At 37.0% G+C, this 17622-nt stretch overlaps 1 long non-coding RNA gene across 1 annotated transcript; it reads right to left on the bottom strand.

The window, feature by feature from the left end:
• Positions 1 to 1794: 1794 nt before the first annotated feature.
• LOC104225468 (uncharacterized) lies at positions 1795 to 10494 on the bottom strand. Its single transcript, XR_011406845.1, has 2 exons — positions 9964 to 10494; positions 1795 to 6638 (listed from the first exon to the last, which is right to left on the bottom strand). It is a non-coding gene; the product is annotated as an uncharacterized lncRNA (long non-coding RNA).
• Positions 10495 to 17622: the final 7128 nt, after the last annotated feature.

The raw sequence follows: 17622 nt of genomic DNA, 5'->3' as shown, positions 1-17622 counted from the left end.
GTCGCTTTATTGGCTATATTTGGCTTAAATTAAATTTGGATAAAACTAAGATTTATTTGATTTTTATGCTTTTCATATGTCCGCTTTTATTTATTAAAAAAAATAAAGAAAAGATTTGAATAATATAAAATTGTCCTAACCGCAGCACGCTAGCGAATGCATGATCGAAACAAAATTTACTAATTTTGTAATAACCACCCTACGCAAGTGAATCCGCAATTGTGACAAAAGATTATTAGCACATTATTACTCTTGAAAAAATATCTACATTTTATATTGCTTTATTATGGACAATAGGCCAGTCAGAATAAATTCATTTGGCCAAAGCCTGTTTCTCGTAACCCCGTTTAAGAACTAACGTGAGAAATAGGCTAAAATATAAGCAAATAATTAACTGAAGGTATAGTATTAAATACTAGTAGAATAAGCTAGGATAAAAAATTATTTAAAATTTCTATGGCCCATTAATGTTACAATTAGCCTAAACCCACAATCTTTTACTTTCTGTCAAGCAAACACATGGCCCATTATTCAGTCAGCTATTGCCTTCACCAATATTCTTAACAGAATTAATTCACAAAGAGATCCTATACTCATGACATTAACAGAAGAAAAGTAAAACACATGGACAAACATTCATGAATGATAAATAAATTAATAGAACGACCAAGGAACTTCAATAAAGTGGTAAGTGTGAACCTTTATATTCAGCGAATAAGCCTCTTCAATAGATCCAAACATGAAGCTCCAACATCATCAAAGATATACGAAAACCCGAAGCTACAACCCGGATAAAGAACCCGAATATGACTTGCGACCGGAGACTGCATCGGAACCTCGAAACTCAGCGGTAGAGAAACACAACAAAAAGATGAGCGATTTGTGATGTTGATTGGGGACTATTTTGCTAAAGCCTTTGGGGCTGATTTATGGTGGTGTTTGGAGGAGGCTTCAAGGTGTTTAAAGGTGTTTGAGATGGTGGGGAAGATGGCTGGTTTTTAGGCGTTTTGCAGCTGATTTTTGGCTGGATTTAAGGGGGGCCATTTTGAGGTGGAAAAGAGCTGATATCTATGAAGAAGAAGTCCTCCTTCTTCCGTCGTGTTAAGCTCTCCCTTATGAAGTTTTTAGAGGTGCTTTTTATGGTAGAAAAATGGATGTTTTCAATGGTCAAAACAAAAAGAAAAGATGGGATCCCCCTTTTTTTAGTCCTATTTGTGAGGGCCCGTTCTCCTCCTTTTTTCAAGTGGAGACATCTTCTTTTCTTAACTCATTTACTTTCTAATCTCCATCCCTCTTTCATGCCCCTTTCCCCGTTCATGTTTTCTGCTTTTTCCCCCTCTTTGAAATCCTTGGTCAAGAAGAAAGAAAAATGAAAACATGTGGACCCCCTGCTATGATTGCGTATAAGTCTTGGGCCCAAAGAACGTGGGGCAGAGTGAAAAGAACTAACAGAAATATTTTTTCCTTTTTTATGTAATTGGCATGTGCAAATGAGGTATTACCTTTTCTTTCTTTTATAAGAATAAAAACTATAACTCTAAAAATACTAACTCTTTTTGTGTGATTTTTAGTTTTATCAAATAAACTGACTAAAAAGTAAAATAAAGACTAAAATATATAAATTAAACTTTAAAATATTTATACCAAAAAAAAATATGAAAATTTAACTATGGTAAAAAATTAGGTGCTCACAGCATGCCCCTCTTTGTTTGGAAACATGAAGAGTTTTCTGACAAAGTAAAGGTGAGCTATGCGACTAATTTTTGATTATATCATTATTCAAAAGGGGAAAAATAAAAGTGAAAATAGTGCAATCGAGTCCTGATTTTGGACAACTTATATATCACAGGTTATAGTGGAATCAGGTCGTGTATAGTTCAAGAAAAATGTTGGAATGCCGAGTTGAGGAGTCAAGTGAAGTTCCGTCGAGGCTCCGGTCCACGGTCTTGTTTATTACATCAAAGATATAAAAAAAAGTTACATTACAGAAAAGGAAACTACAAGATCTTATCTATGTCTTCAGAAACTTGATCTTGTGTCTTGACATGATTCTTCTTCACAAAATCTGATCTAAACCTTGATGCTTGCTAATTGCAGGTGCTAGTTTATTCTTCTACAGCTTCTTCTTATCAAAACGGGAAAATACAATGTATCGTGACTTCAGTCATGTCTTGAGTAGTCCAAATCTTTTCATCCGTTGTTGCATTTTGGATTCACTCTTCTTTTTTTAAATGCTGGATTGCCACTTCTCTTGGTCATCTCTAACTCTATACCTCGAGGCAAAACTTGCTTAGACACCAAAGCAAACAAACGAACAAAATTTTTCTGCCCCAATTTTTACTAGAAAAATTTTGTGAGTTATTGTAACAAAATTTTAAACTACTTCTTTGTTAAAAGCACTAAAGTGTTAGGATTGGTGTACCCTAAGAAAATATGATTCTTTGGGAATGGTGTACCCTTATTGTGTAAATGGTCTCTCAACTAAGGATTGATGTACCTTATGTTAGAAAACAAAGCTAGGGATTGGCGTACCCTATATTGGTAAGGAAATGTAACCTGGGGTTGGTGCCATGTATTACTGAAAAAGAAAATGTAACCAGGGGTTGACACCCTGTATTACTGAAAAGGAATGTAACCAGGGGTTGGCACCCTGTATTACAGAAAAAATGTTGAATCCCTCTCGGTGAAAAATTTCTACCTGTGATAAACTACGAAAAGCAAGCCTGAGAGAAGAGTACCTCTACCCGGAACTATGAGCTGGATCCCCCTAGGCGAAAAAGGTTCTACCCAAGTTAAGCTACGTAAAAACAACCTGAGCGAAAAGTACTTCTGCCCGGAACAATGAGCTGGATCCCCATAGGCGAAAAAGTTCTACCTAGGTTAACCTATGTAACAATAACCTGAGCGAAGAGTACTTCTACCCGGAACTATGAGCTGGATCCCCCTAGGCGTAAAGACTTTACCCGGGTTAAGCTATGAAAATTAAACCGGGCAAAAAATACTTTTACCCGAAAATATGAGCTAGATCCCCCTAGGCGAAACGGTTCTACCTAAGTTAAGCTGCATACAAACAACCTGAGCAAAGAGTACTTCTGCCCGGAACTATGAGCTGCATCCCCCTAGGCGAAAAGGTTCTACCCGAGTTAAGCTGCGTAAAAACAACTTGAGTGAAGAGTATTTCTACCCGGAACTACGAGCTGGATCCCCCTAGGCGAAAAAGGTTCTACCTGGGTTAAGCTGTAGAAACTAAGCCTAGGCGAATAGTACTTCTACCTGGAACTATGAGCTGGATACCCCTAGGCGTAAAAGGTTCTACCTGGGTTAAGCTATAGAAACTAAGCCTGGGCGAATAGTACTTCTACCCAGAACTATGAGCTGGATCCCCCTAGGCGAAAAAGTTCTACCTGGGTTAAGCTGTAGAAACTAAGCCTGGACGATGAGTACTTCTACCCGAAACTATGAGCTAGATCTCCCTAGGAGAAAAGGTTTTGCCTGGGTTAAGCTACGTTAAAACAACCTGAACGAAGAAAGATTCTACCCAAGTTAAACTACATAAAACAACCTGAGAGAAGAGTACTTCTACTGGGAACTATGAGCTGGATCCCCCTAGGCGAAAAGGTTCTACCTGAGTTAAGTTGCGTAAAAAAAATCTGAGCGACGAGTACTTCTACGCAGAACTATAAGCTGGATCCCCCTAGGCGACAAGGTTCTACCCGGGTTAAGCTACGAAAACTAATCCTAGGAGAAGAGTACTTCTACCCGGAAACTATGAGCTAGATCCCCTTAGGCGAAAAGGTTCTACCTGGGTTAAGCTATGTAAAACAACCTGGGCAAAGAGTACTTCTACCCGAAAATATGAGCTGGATCCCTCTAGGCGAAAAGGTTCTACCTGGGTTAAGCTACGAAAACTAATCCTAGGTGAAAAGTACTTCTACCTGGAACTATGAGCTGAATCCCCCTAGGCGAAAAGGTTCTACCCGAGTTAAGCTACATGAAAACAACCTGAGCGAATAGTACTTCTACCCGGAACTATGAGTTGAATCCCCCTAGGTGAAAAGGTTCTACCCGAGTTAAGCTACATGAAAGAGCGAAGAGTACTTCTACCCAGAACTATGAGCGGGATCCCCCTAGGCGAAAGGATTCTACCTGAGTTAAGCTACGAAAATGGGAGGTGTGAACAATAGTGATCCATGCTGAAAATAAAAGAAAATAGAGATTTTAAGGAGATTACGTTTGGTGACATTCGTTCTTTTAGAATCGCCATTCCGCACTGCTTTGTTCCTGCTTCAAACAAAGAAAAACTTGTGAGTTTTCAAAGTGGTGGTTTGTTTGTGGCCTTGTTGCCCTGAGTAGTTTGATTCACGGCCAGTGCTGCCGAAGAACCTATTTGTCAGCATGGTACCGAGATGCTCGGCCGCTCTGTATCATTTTCTGGAGACCTTGGCTTTCCAATGTTGCCCCCAATTGTTTCATACCCAGATGTCCATGGTATCGCCACCCTTGTCTCCAAGGCAATTTTCTTTAAAATCAAACTCAGCTGTCTTGCACCCAGTATTAGTTTTTGTCCGTAGTGCTTATCAACTTTTCTCATGAAGCAGGTCTTGCTTAGGTGACCTTTTCAATTTCTTTGAGACACTTTGTTCGCCTTATCAAATGAGATCACAAATGGATTCATGCCTTCGTCAATGCCATATATGCCACAAATTGTACTCGTTATCACGGGGAAACCGTGGCCAGTTTTGCAGCCATTTCTTTGCTTCGTTTTGATGCAGGATTAGACCGAAAGGGACTCAAAGAAAAATTATGGGTAAAAATAGAATAATAATTGAAAGTGAAAAAGAACTGTACTTAAACAAAAGGTGTTCCTTCCGGGGAAAGGAACATGGAGACTTATTTGGAGGTATGTACCGACTTCAATGAATCATGACATGCATTTTGGACTGGATGCCTAATCCATCTGAATTGTCCGACTCTCAGAACTTTATCACAACCTTTGCCTCAAAATCGAGAAACCTTGTCCATGACTTTATCGATGCCAATGGCTGTGAGGATCCTCTTCTCGATCAGTGGTGACCTTTGCGGGTTTTCACCAACTAACCTCTCTCATTTCTCTTCTCACCATCGTCTTATAGTGCTCTTTGCGAGTTTTCACTAACAAGACACTCTCATTTTAGTTTCTTTACTCAACATTGCCTTACGATTCCCATGAGAGTTTTCACCAACAAGACTCTCATTTTATTTCTCTTATATTGGTCGTACCATATCCAAGTAACTGTATCCTCCAATTTTGAACATTCTTGCTGATTGATCGGAAGGACTTGAAAAGGATTTGGGTTAAATTAAAACTTTGGAACCTTTCAGGCGAAACCATCGCCGAACTATTGTAACATATGCCCCAGTTTTCATTTTTGGGGAATGTGAATTTTTGTTTTGGTGTGACTAAACCCCAGAGAGAGGCTGCCTACGTATCCTTTCGGAATCAAGTTGAACGTAGTTCAGGATGACTTGAACTTGTTTTGAATTTTTTCTGTTTTTTTTGTTTCATTTTTCATTTCATTTTTTTCCAATAATACCTTTAGGTTCTAAAGAGGGTAATCAAAGAAAGGTAACCAGCTCAAAGGGTTGCCATAAAGGGTTGATGGTGTTTGGGTAGCGAGAATGAAGGCCTTCGTCATCCCAATCAGAGAATATTAATGTTGCACAGGGAGTTAAACATAATACCTTTTGATTGCATCTGCATTGACAGTTGTATCGAAGACATTTTCTTCGATGTATCCTAAATACAACGCTCTGCAAGACTCTTGTTATAATATATGGACCTTTTCTAATTTTAACGCAAACATTTCTTCAGCTTCTTCATGATGGGGTAGGATACATCTCAGCATGAGTTGCCCTACTTCAATTTTTCTGAAACACACTTTCTTGTTATAGGCATGAGCCATTCTTTGTTGGTACAACTGCTTGTGGCAGACCGCAACTAACTATTTTTTCAGCCATTCAAATCAACCATTTTAACCGGATTTTGACACAATCTTGATCCTTGATCTCGGTTTCAACAAAGATCCAAAAAGAGGAAATTTCAACTCCTGCTGGTACCATGGCTTCAATTCCATAAACCAATCACGTAAGGGAGGTTTCATTTGGACTTTGTTTAGGCTTACTATTCCAATTCTCTGTATATTTCATTACAAGCCTCATCTTCAATACATTCTGCTTCGTGATTCATTATTTCGGGGTCTAACAGCATTTTAGGATATGGGCGGTGCTACGCCCCTATTATCCCGTCCTCGAGACTGAACTAAGACACATCCCTTCTTTGCTTATGGTTTGGTTCGGGTTTAGTTTCTGCCGGTCAAAATAAAATACCAGGCCGGAGCTAAGACGCCCACCTTTCGGTTCGGGGCTGAAGTTTTCTCTTTCTGTCAGAAAACGAGCTTCTGGCAAAACATCGGGAGGGAGTGCTACTGCTTCCTTAATTCATCAATTCCCATCTATGAAAGGATTTCCACCCTACGTCATCATTTTCATGCTTTTTGTTAAATAACATGAGCACCTGGGGAGACCGGAGAGCTGTTGGCGGGGCAGAAGCATTCTTAACTGGGGGGAATGCTTTCTATTCGGCCTTCGATTCTTGAAGTCTGCAAGCATGTCATGTCATTAAAATCTGCATTAATAGAACTCAAAAGAGAATAAGAAAAGTGACAAGATTAAGAAAAGAGACATTCCTAGACAATGAAATATTAATTTCATTTGATTTTTTTTAATTTTAACGATAGAAGGGTTTACATCAGAAAGTAAGACAATAAGGTAAAACATCCGGATTACACCCTGAAATAATCCGAAAGCCAAAAGAATAGCAAGACCGACTACCAAGACTCTCGTCTGATGGGGACTATTCAGATTTTTTTTGTCTCGGCAATGGTTGTGTTGGCATTCAGTGTCGGATCAAATCCTCATCTTTATAGATCATTCCAACTACTAGTCCATTGGTGTGAGCAAGCAACACATTTGGGTCCCATTTTCCCCTAAGAACTACTGACTTGGTCCTCTATTTCTCTTTTGAAAGTCCAACAATCTTTAGTATCATGCTACACTGCTCTAGAGTGGTATTCACATTTAGCATCAGCTCGGTGTGAGGGGGACTCGGGGTTCAGCCGGTTCGAGCCCACTAGCTGTAGCAGACCTAGCCTGATTAGCTTTTGAAACAAACTTGAATATGATTCACCGATATGGGTGAAATGATTCCTTCTAAGAGGCTCTCTCATGTGAGGATTGTATTGGAGAACATTCGTTTGGTAATTATATGGAGCTTGATAATGACGGGCATTTCTGGGAGGTGGAGCTCGATAATATTATGGCCGCGTACAAGGTTGCGCGTTCATTACCGCATAGGGAGGCAATTCCACGACATAAGCAACATCTTGATGGGGATAATGGTATTGTGGGACCTTAGGAAGCATGTATGATTGGTTGAATGACCTGTGGCGGCCCCTCGAACTAGAAACTATCATGACTCCCTCTTCTCTCCTGTTTCTGTCACTTTTTTTTCAATATATTTTGTTTCTTCTTTTATTTATTTATTTATTTTTCACACAGTGTGTTTATAGCTATGATCAAATCCGACGTGGATTGCCTAAGTATCATGACACCATATGAATCGGATCATTACGTAGTTCAGGAATAAAACTAACACTTTTTTTTACTCATATACAAAATAACTCCATGAAAGCTCTTAACAAGAAAAAATATTTTTGGATTTTTTTTTTGGATTTAATTTTTTTATTGAATTCTTGAAAGAAAGATTCTAAAAAAAGATATTTTTCTTTTTTTTTTTAAAAAAAGTTCCTTTTTTGTTTTTTTTTGAAATTTATGAAAGAAAGACTTCTAAAGAAGAAATAAAACATTTTCGAATTTTGAAAATTTTTCCTTTAAATTGTGAAAAAAATATTTTGGAATTCAGTCCTTTTTTGAAATTTTTGAAAGAAGTTTTTTTTTTTGACTTTTTTATCTATTTTTGAAAGATTGTTTTTTTTGGATTTTGTTTCATTTTCTAAGGAAAGATTTCTAAGAAGGAATTAAGGAAAAGGAGAATATGTTTGGATTTTTCTTCTTCTTTTTTTTTAAAGAAAATTGGGGGTCGGAACCGATGAGGTTTGTCTACGTATCTCACATCCGGTGAGAATCAGACCCGCGTAGTTCGGTGAAACTGGGTACTTTTCTCTTTTGATTTTTATGAAAATTAATCTTTACACCTCACACCAGACTACTACAAAATCCTTTTTTTTTAAAAAAAGGGTTATTTGCGCTAAACTAGGAGAATGACTCCCCTTTTTCTCTTCTCTCTTTTTTTTAATAATTTCGCTACACTAATTTTTTAAAGTCGGTCGACAATGCAAGTAAGCCTTCCAAATGATGTATCAAGTAGCACATAAGTGGACATGATGGTCTCAAAGAGGATACATGTCTTATACGGACCCGCCCCCTGTGCCGAGTTTTGCTAAGTCAAATGCACAAGATGTACATAAAACGAACCTACTAGGGATATCCGGCATGAGGTTTGTTCTTCTAGGTTTAAATCCTGGTGGAGAAGGTATCTAGACTGGCTTACTCGAGCGGACAACTCGAGCCGAGGAGGGTCAATATACCGATAACATTGCTTTCCGGCTTAACTGGTGGTGCTCCCCACCTAAAAACATGTGTGACTAAAATCCTTCACCGGGTGACAAGCACCTCGGCTATCTTAAAGAAAGTGAGCTATGTCAAGCAAATGCCCAATTTTTAATTTCAAGAAGACTCAGAGGGGGTGCGTGAGAAAACAGTTTATATGTACAGTTCAACAATATCAAAATGATAAAAAGCGAATAGGTAGCACATTAGGCACAAATAAATCACAATATTTACAAAATTAATAAAGCCAAAAAAGTCAACATGTACAAGCTCGAATTCTTACCATTATCCTCAACGGAGTCTCCAGAGCTGTCACACCTCCTTTTTACCCCTCCAAAAAGATGCGTGTTATGCAATGTGGTTAAAGAGTTTTTTCCAATTAAAGTGACAAACTTGAGTAGGGATTATTTTATTTATAGAGTCGCCACTTGGAATTGATTTTTAGGTGTTCCAAGTCATCTTTTATTTGAATCCCTAATCAAAGGAAGATTTGACTCTATTTTTTATCGGTCTGCGAAAATAAAGTTTGGGTAAGGAATTCTGTTAACCGAGGAGAAGGTGTAAGGCATTCCCCGAGTCCTGTGGTTCTAGCACAGTCGCTTTATTGGCTATATTTGGCTTAAATTAATTTTAGATAAAACTACAATTTATTTGATTTTTATGCTTTTCATATGTCCGCTTTTATTTATTACAAAAAGATAAAGAAAAGATTTGAATAATATAAAATTGTCCTAACCGCAGCACGCTAGCGAATGCATGATCGAAACAAAATTTACTAATTTTGTAATAACCACCCTACGCAAGCAAATCCGCAATTGTGACAAAAGATTATTAGCATGTTATTACTCTTGAAAAAATATCTACATTTTATATTGCTTTATTATGGACAATAAGCCAGCAAAAATAAATTCATTTGGCCAAAGCTTGTTTCTCGTAACCCTGTTTAAGAACTAACGTGAGAGATAGGCTAAAATATAAGCAAATAATTAACTGAAGATATAATATTAAATACTAATAGAATAAACTAGGATAAAAAATTATTTAAAATTCTTATGGTCCACTAATGTTACAATTAGCCTAAAACCACAATCTTTTACTTTCTATCAAGCAAACACATGGCCCATTATTCAGTCACCTATTACCTTCCCCAATATTCTTAACAGAATTAATTCACAAAGAGATCCTATACTCATGACATTAACAGAAGAAAAGTAAAACACATGGACAAACATTCATGAATGATAAATAAATTAATAGAACGACCAAGGAACTTCAATAAAAGTGGTGAGTGTGAACCTTTACATTCAGCGAATAAGCCTCTTCAATAGATCCAAACATGAAGCTCCAACGTCATCAAAGATATACGAAAACTCGAAGCTACAACCCGGATAAAGAACCCGAACAGGACCTGCGATCGGAGACTGCATTAGAACCTCGAAACTCAGCAGTAGAGAAACACAACAAAAAGATGAGCGATTTGTGATGTTGATTGGGGACTATTTTGCTGAAGCTTTTGGGGCTGATTTATGGTGTTGTTTGGAGGAGGCTTCAAGGTGTTTGAGATGGTGGGGAAGATGGCTGATTTTTAGGCGTTTTGCACCTAATTTTTGGTTGGATTTAGGGGGGCCATTTTGAGGTGGAAAAGAGCTGATATCTGTGAAGAAGAAGTCCTTCTTCTTCCGTCATGTTAAGCTCTCCCTTACGAAGTTTTTAGAGGTGCTTTTTATGGTAGAAAAATGGATGTTTTCAATGGTCAAAACAAAAAGAAAAGATGGGATCCCCTTTTTTAGTCCTATTTGTGAGGGTCCGTTCTCCTCCTTTTTTCAAGTGGAGACATCTCCTTTTCTTAACTCATTTACTTTTCTAATCTCCATCCCTCTTTCACGCCCCTTTCCCCGTTCATGTTTTCTGCTTTTTCCTCCTCTTTGAAATTCTTGGTCAAGAAGAAAGAAAAATGAAAACATATGGACCCCCTACTATGATTGCGTATGAGTATTGGGCCCAAAGAACGTGGGGCAGAGTGAAAAGAACTAACAGAAATATTTTTTCCTTTTTTATGTAATTGGCATGTGCAAATGAGGTATTGCCCTTTCTTTCTTTTATAAGAATAAAAACTATAACTCTAAAAATACTAACTCTTTTTGTGTGATTTTTAATTTTATCAAATAAACATACTAAAAAGTAAAATAAAAACTAAAATATATAAATTAAACTTTAAAATATTTATACTAAAAAATAATATGAAAATTCAAATATGGTCAAAAATTAGGTGCTCACACTCGCCATCACTCATCTATGGCTATCTATGGTGGTTCCTCACCACCCCCAGACCTTTTGCAGCCTCTGTTGTACTGGTATCACCATCTTTAGGGTCCTCAAGGGACCAGGGTTAGTTTGCTTGTATCTATAGCTATTTCTCACCTGTTTCAGGCTGTCATGGTTCGATTTCGAGTGAGATATTCCTATATCTATGGGTTTATAGGTTTGATTCTTCATCTCTGTGATTGTTCTTCTCGAAAACCCTAATTTCTCTCTTCTGAACTTCTTAGATCTGTATAGATCTGAGATGGTTTAGATCTATTTCATATGTGTTTTACAAGAGCCTTTTGGTTTTTACAAGAATCGTGTGATTTTCGAATGATTTTTCATTTTTTCTAAACTAGGGTTTCCAGAAATTTCTTTTCCAAAATGTTTGATGATTTTTGAGTGTTTGATCTTCTGCTTCTTATGTGTTTTGATTGATTTTATAAGTTGCTACAACCTTAACTCGTTTATACTAAAAGCCCTAATTTTTGACATTCTTTGTTTGGTTTCTGAGTACTGGGGTATTGACTGTGTTCTTGCCTTGGTTCTTGTGATTTCTTTTTAGTCATTTGAATGTCTCGTGATTTTCTTATCCTAATATGCCTCTACTGAGTTTCTTAGTTCAACTCTTTTACTGATTCTGTATGTTTGTGTTCATTCTGACTATTCATGTTAAGACATATATCTTTCTCCTTAAATCAGTATCGTTTTCTTGATTACCAATTTGTTTCATGTCGAATCTTGACTATTTATTTCTTACCTTATTTTGTCTGTGAAACTTGCTGACTCTTTACGTGATTTTCTCTTTGATTGAACCCCTGATTATTCTGAAGTTCTTATTTCATGGTTTGATTTGAACTCTTTTCCTTAACAAAACTTTTGATTCTTACCTCTCTACTCGGTTTGATTGAACTCCTTGCCTTAATTAGTTTTTCCCTTGCCTTATTTGCTATCTGCTGATTCTTATTGATTGTTTTCTTAATTGAAACTTTTGTTCATTTACCCCTAATTACCTACTCTATACCCAAACCATACTTGATTCTTTTCCTTAAATATCTAGCATGCTTTACCGTTGATTGGTTATCCCTTGATTAAAGGGAACACTTACTGATTTACATGTGTGATTGATTCCATGAATTTTCCTGATTGCTACTTAATTGATCCCTTACTTTATTTTGTTTAAATCTTGATTACTACGTAAACTCCCTCCTATTCTCACTTCTGACAACGGATATAGTTCAAAACTACTACTTTTTACACCCTAAAAAGGCTCTCTTTCTGCTCTCTTTGCTACTTGTGATCCCTGCTATTCTAGCCGGCTGCAAGCCAAGGCTAGAAACTGCACAATACCTTGCTCACAATCTTGTGTTTTCTTTTTTTAACTAGGTATGCCTCTAATTAATTTTTAAGAATCAACACCTATGTGTTTACTTACTGCTTTAGTTCATATGGCTTGAGTTTATTCTTGCTCTTGTTTACTGCTTACCCAGCATGCCTAATATTGCCTATTCAAATCTATGACCAACATGTTTCTACTCTACTTGTTTGTTTGTTATTTTGTTTGACATGTCTACATATGTAACTGACCTGTTTAACTAACTTTTGTTTATATAGCATGCTTAGACTCTGCCTTTGTGTAATTAGCATGCCCTCACCTGTCTTTGCCTATTCTGCCTCACTCCTGCTAAGTTAATTACTCTCCCTAGAATGGCTTCAACATGTTTCTGTTGCGATATTTGCTGCATGACCTGCATTCTACCTACTAGTTCTATAGAACCCCCTCAAAACTCTATGTATCCTATTGTCTGTATGCTTCATTAAGGTGTACTCTCTATGTTCCCAATCCCTGTTCCCTTTGTGTGAAAGCTGCTTGCCAAAGTTACTTCCTAAAGTTTGTTTGTTCTCTGTCTTGTTTTCTGATAGCAAAATTATTTCTTTACACTTTCCCTCAAACATTTTTATCACTAATGATTTTCAGAAGTTCTTTTCAGTCCTAAAACCTTTCTATTAAACTCTTTCAAACTATCATGCACTTTCACTTACTCTTAGAATACTAGGTCATGCCCCTCTGATATGTGTACTGCCTTGAGATCTCTCTGAACTTTGGCATGTCAGGGCTGCCCTTTCCACATTGCACCTTAATCAGTTATCATTTTAGAAAGGTCTAGGTGTGATCACTGCTCGGGATCCTTGAGGTCCTTAGGGAACTCTGACACACCTAGACGTAGAATTGGCTATGAACTTTGGCATTTGAGACTACTGGAGGCTTGAAAGTTATTTGGGGCCTACTTCAGGCTCCCTATAGATTAATTTCTGTTTTATTTATGTAATTTTTTTATTTAATTCATTGGTCTATAATAATTTTTTGTAAACAAACAGTGGGGTGATTAGTTAAAAAGGAAGGGTAGTTATGTATTATGGGTAAAATTGGGTAGATACCATGCCTATAGGGTCCATGTTGATTCAAATGTGTTTGTCATGTTCTCTTTACTTTCACACAGTCAAATGTGTCTAAACTGGCTTTAATAATAGAGATCCTGCATATAGGGTTAAAATCAGCTCTATAGAAATCATGCCTATAGGGGTTTCACTTTGGTTAAATGAATGCTGTTTGTTTTACCCTGCTTAATTAGAAATCGTGCCCATAAGACTTAAAACAGTTCAGTTAGAAAAGTCGGTGTAATTCATGTTTATATATTCTGAATTGGTTTAGTTAACTAGTCTGTCCGTCTCCTTAACAAGTCTTCAACACTGCTTCAAGTAACATTGCTAAAAATCATGCCTATAGGATCCAAATTGCCGTTTAAAATCATTTTACTGTTTTACTGCATTTCTAATTAATATAGATATCATGCTCATAAGACATCACTATTATGCGCCTAGGCAAGCCTGTAGGGCGATTAAAATTCTGCAAATTATAAATCTGCACCTTGTTATTTGAGATTGCTCACATTCAACAGGTTTAAAAGAATCAGTAGGCAAGTATGATTCAGCTTTTGATACTTTGGTCCTAATTTAATACTGCATAATCTCTGCTCACCTAGATATCATGTTCTAAGGTTTTCTCTTAAATACTTGAAACTGTTGTTTGATACGTGCACTTACTTGTTATGTTTGTGGAGGTGAATGTGAACCTTTAATTGTTCTCTTTAAATGCAGTCCTAATTGTTTTTGATTGACGCCTAGACTTTTATCCTTTAAAAACCTTTAGGATTGTCTAGAATTAGCTAAACTAGAGGTCCTAAATACCTCCAAGGCCACGAGGAAAGGACAGGTAGTGCACGCATATGATATCTTTCAAGGTTGCTAGAACGCTTTAGGCTATGACCAAGGGGAGGGAATTGTGTAGTAAGGAATATGATGACTACGCGCTAATGTCACGTGTATCCCCTCGTTAAGGAGTATTTACCGGACATTGTGTGGGTATGATCCTGTAGGCTAACCAAACTAGGACCCCTCTTTCCCAACTCCCGTTGTTTAAATAAATTTACATTTCTTTATATATGTGCAACTTGTTCAAAGCCGTTTCCCTTGCTTCATTATTTGAATTATACATGTGCTTAGAATGTCAAAACATGCCTTTTACTTGCAAGTACGTGTTAAAACTGTTTATTTATTAAAATAACTAATTCACATAGTTTAAGTTCGGCCGGGACCCATCGTTGTGGACCGCGAGGGGTGCCTAACACCTTCCCCTCAAGGTTATTTCGAGCTCTTACCCTAAATCTTTGGTAATGCAAACTAGTCTAAGAGTTAATCGCTCTAGGTGCCCTAACGCACCATAATCCGTTAGGTGGCGACTCTTCAAATACCTAATTCCCAAAAGAAAACGAGTTATTTCCCCCATGAATGTCGAAATCCGGACTTCCCCGTCAAAAAAGGGAAAAAGGGGGCACGACAAAAGTTAATGCACGAAGGGTGATGTCGTACCATTTCTATTATTCCTTACAGTGAGAATGAGATTAAAAGCACGAAGGGTGATGTCGTGCACTGATTTGTATTATTACTTTCGTTGGTGCAAAGCATGATATTTACTGCGATCCTTTACTATACTATTTTCAGGATTTGATATTTTCCTCCTTCCTGTTATTATCTGCTTAAATTCTTGTTTGTTGTTATTTTCTCGTATATGATTTAACTGCACAGGTTCATGTTATTGTCGTGTCCTAGCCTCGTCACTACTTTGCCGAGGTTAGTCTTGGCACTTACCAGTATATGGGGTAGGTTGTACTGATACTACACTCTGTACTTTTTGTGTAGATTTTGGTACTGGACCGTGTTGATCTGAGTTGGGTTGCTGCCTTCAGTCTATCAGGAGACCCAAAGTAGATCTGCCGGCATTTGCAGACCCTAGAGTCCCCTTCCTTTTATCCTAGTTTCCCTGTTTTCTTTTATTTCAAGAACAGATGTATTTTCTTTTAACTAGTATTTGTAGTGGCTCTTAGAAGTTCGTGGATTGTGACAACAGATTTTGGGTAGTAGAGTATTAGTTTTTGGATTATTATAAATTTCCGTACTTCTTTAATTTGTTTGGTTTAATTATTGTTATGTACTGGTTTGGATAACGGTTAACGTATTGGATCTTTATCTGTTGGCTCGCCTAGCATTCTGAAAAGTTAGGCGCCATCACAATCCCGAGGGTGGAAAATCTGGGTCATGACACCATTAGTCAAATGTAGTTAGCTATGTAGTTAGTTAGTCTTAAGCCAACTAGAATTTAACTAATTCAGTTAGTGGAGGTTAGTAGCTAGGGGTATATATGTTAGTGTAAGAACCCATTTCTCGATTGCGAGAGATAAAATCAAAATGTGAATTTCTTTCTCTCTGTTTTCTTCTATGTGAAGTTTTCTTTTTCGAGCTTCATCAAAGTTAATTCAATTCTGCTGCAATTCAACAAATTCCTCTCCCAATCGAGGAGATTTAAAAAGGTATCAGAGCGATAATTGATCAAATCTAGGGTCCTTCATCACAATTCATCAATCGCGATTGACGAAGTCGTTGAACAACGATCTAGCGTAATTGATCCCAATCATCTGTTATATCTGCATTCATATGATACTTTGAATGCATTATCGCTTGGTTTTCAGTTGATTGGAATGGAAAACTATACTCTTTGGCGTCAAGTAATGGAAGTCTCTCTGCTCACACGCAATAAGCTAGATTTTGTCGATGGATCCATCACTAGAAGCACATATGGTGAGAAACATGTGAATCTCTAGGATCGGTATAATGCAATTGTGAAGTCGTGGATTATGCACAATGTGAGCAAAGATCAGCTGAGTGGAGTGTTGTTTCGATCCAATGTGCATGCAATTTGGTCAGATTTGCGTGAGAGATTTGACAAAGTAAATGCATCACGAATGTATTACTTGCACAGAGAAATCTTCACTCTTACACAAAGTACATTCTCTGTATCAGTCTATAATTCAAAGCTAAAAGATTTTTAGGATGAATATGACTCAATTATACTCTTCGACTTGTTGTGGCAAATCGAAGAATTACATTGAACACCAGCAGTACCAGCGTTTATGGCAATTTTTTATGGGATTGAATGAAGGATAAAGTCAAGCACGTAGCCAAATTCTGATGAAATCAAAAATACCAACTGTTAATCAGGCTTACACAATGATTCTTCAAGATGGGAGCCAGAAGATTGTAGCTGGAGGACATTGTGATGTTTCTAACAATCTAGATCCTACAACCTTGTTTACATCTAAGAATACAAGGTATAAACAGAAGAAGAACTATAATTTGTAGTGTTGTTACTGCCATTTACGTTGTCATACAAGGGAGAATTTTTACAAGCTTATGAGATGTGATTTCTGCAATATGAAAGGACATCTTAAAGAGAATTGTTAATAGATCATTAGTTATTCCACAGATTTCAAGGCTAAGAAGAAAGGGCTACATGTGAGTGGAAATATGGCAAAATATGAAACAACAGCTACTACTTGTGTCTCTCATCCTTGTGAGCACGTGATTTTTGCCCTACATGAAATACTCCCATAAATTCAAAACAAAGTAATTTTGTTTCATTATTTGCAATTTTGTGGATTTTGTGGCATTTGCTATTAATTATTTGCATTTTTTTGTCTGTGCATTTCATTTATTAATTAATGAAATATACAAAATATGCTGCATTTGCATTGAGGATTTAATTTTTGCATTTTTGAAATAATTAGTAATTTAGTGTTTATAAAACGGAAAAATCACAAAAATAGTTCATTTTTGCATTCTCATTTTAATTTCTCGAATGTTGTTAGCTTTCTTTAAGTTGGTATTTAATTCGTACGTAATTATTTTTAGAGATTAACTAGTTTAATTTGATAGGATAATATTAGTTTTAATAATTTAGGATTTATTTCTAATTTTGGAAAGAAAAAGAAATTTGGAAATTGAAAAAAGAAGAAAAAAGATTAAAAAAAAACAAAGGGTAACTCGGATCTGGGCCAGTTAATTAAACCCTCCCTTTCAGCCCAATTTCTCCCTCGTACCAGCCTAATTCCAGCCCAAACCCGCCTATACCCGGTCCGGAGTTCCCTTTCAAGTGAAACGACGCCGTTTCCTATTGCCAATCTGAGCCGTTGATCCTCACTTGATCTAACGGCTCGGAACTAAAGATGGGGAAGTATATATATGTCCGAATACACC

The sequence above is a fragment of the Nicotiana sylvestris genome, chromosome 4 (genome assembly GCF_000393655.2).
Source record: "Nicotiana sylvestris chromosome 4, ASM39365v2, whole genome shotgun sequence".
NCBI lineage: Eukaryota > Viridiplantae > Streptophyta > Magnoliopsida > Solanales > Solanaceae > Nicotiana > Nicotiana sylvestris.
This window is presented reverse-complemented; position numbering and strand designations above follow the sequence as displayed.